Genomic DNA, 1752 nt, shown 5'->3' with positions numbered 1-1752 from the left:
GGAGAACTCTGCTCTGGAGACAGAGAGCTGGGGGTGCTCACCTGGAAAGGAGAAGAATCCAGGGAGAACTCAGAGCTCTTCCAAGGCCTAAACAGGCTCCAGGAGAGCTGGAGAGGAACTGGGAACAAGGGATGGAGGGACAGGACAAGGGGAATGGCTTCCCACTGCCAGAGAGTGGATTTAGATGGGATATTGGGAAGGAATCCTTCCCTGGGAGGGTGCTGAGGCCCTGGCACAGGTTGCCCAGAGCAGCTGTGCTGCTCCTGGATGCCTGGAAATGCCCAAGGCCAGGCTGGACAGGGTTTGGAGAAGCCTGGAACAGTGGAAGGTGTCCCTGCCATGGCAGGGGGTGGAATGGGATGATTTTAAGGTCCCTGCCAACCCAAACCATTGTGAGATTCTACGGTGTCCAAAGGTCTGTTCCTCCTTCATCCTCTGCCAGCTCCTTGCTCTGCAGAGCAGCCTCCCTGCAGTGATTCTCGTGGGCGATGCTCTCAGACTTCCTGCATCAATTAAATCCCTGTTTTCCTGTCTTCTGCCACTTTGGGGATTTGTTGCTCGATTGTCATGGCGACTGCATCCGTGGGACCCTCGCTGAGGGTGAGGCCCCTCCATTAGGATTCAGGGCAGCACTTCAGCCAGCATCACTGGGGACCCTCTTGTGCTGAGCACTCTCTGAGAGCAGGGAGCTCATTCCACTGCAGAAATCCCAGCTGAACAGCGTCTCTTCGCAGCAAACGAGGCTGGCTCTAATTTTTGTTAATTATGTGGAAGCAACTTGATTTCCTCGTGAGCCTGTTGTCAGCACAGCCCTCACAGTCTATTCCTGGCCAGCAGCACGAGGATGCTCAGGAACCCCAAAGGACTCTGCAGCTGTTTTGCAGAACAACGTGGAATAAAAAGGAGCCATTTCCAAAAAAAAATACACACACAGAAAAAAAAAAAAAAAAAAAAGACAAAACCCCAAGATGTTTCTTTTGAAACACTGTAGGAAGAAGGAGGAACCACTTGCAAAAAATCTAAGGTCTGCAGGGAAAAGAAGGAATGGGAAAAAAAAAAAAAAAAAAAACAACGGAACAATCAAAAGAGGTGCAGAAAACAGAAAAGGAGATTTTTGTAAGGAAATAGATTTCTTAGGCAGCACCGAGGGAATGGCGGTGAAGACACGAGCACCAAGAAAGGCCCGGAGGCGGAGGCGCAGGAACAAGAGCCCTGCGAGCGAGCTCGTTTCTCGAGGAGCCTCGTTAGCGCAGTAGGTAGCGCGTCAGTCTCATAATCTGAAGGTCGTGAGTTCGATCCTCACACGGGGCAGAGATGGTTTCCTCCTTTTTTTTTTCCTCTCCTCCCTTCTCCCTCAGCCAGACTTTCCCAAGGGAAGGGAATGTCTGTTTTTTTCCATGGAATTGGGGCGGGAGGCGGGACGGGACGCGGTGAACGCGCCCCCAGCCCTGCAGCGGCCCGCAGCGCGCCCCGTTACCGGGCACCGGCGCCGCCATGCGCGCTGTCCGTCCGCCCGCTAGGGGGCCGCCCGCTGGTGGTGTCGGTGAGGGACCCGGCGCCCGGTACCGGCGGGGGCGTGGCGCGGCCAGGTGACGAGGCGCTGATTGGAGGAGCCGCGCGGTAGGCGCGGCCCAGCGGAGGGATGGGCGGCGCTGATTGGCGGGGCTTTGCGGTGGGCGGGGCCCGCGGCGGGCACGGGCCGCGGCGGGCACGGCGGCGCGCCCCGGGGCCGCGGTCAGAGCGGCGGCGGCC

At 57.2% G+C, this 1752-nt stretch overlaps 1 non-coding gene across 1 annotated transcript; it reads left to right on the top strand.

The window, feature by feature from the left end:
* The first annotated feature begins 1238 nt into the window (after positions 1-1238).
* TRNAM-CAU (transfer RNA methionine (anticodon CAU)) lies at positions 1239-1311 on the top strand. The gene has a single exon. It is a non-coding gene; the product is annotated as a tRNA-Met (tRNA).
* The last annotated feature ends 441 nt before the right edge of the window (positions 1312-1752 follow it).

Source organism: Vidua chalybeata, chromosome 11 (assembly GCF_026979565.1).
Source record: "Vidua chalybeata isolate OUT-0048 chromosome 11, bVidCha1 merged haplotype, whole genome shotgun sequence".
In the NCBI taxonomy this organism is placed as follows: Eukaryota; Metazoa; Chordata; class Aves; order Passeriformes; family Viduidae; genus Vidua; species Vidua chalybeata.
Note: the sequence above shows the minus strand (reverse complement) of the source record. Positions and strands in the feature narration are given on the sequence as shown.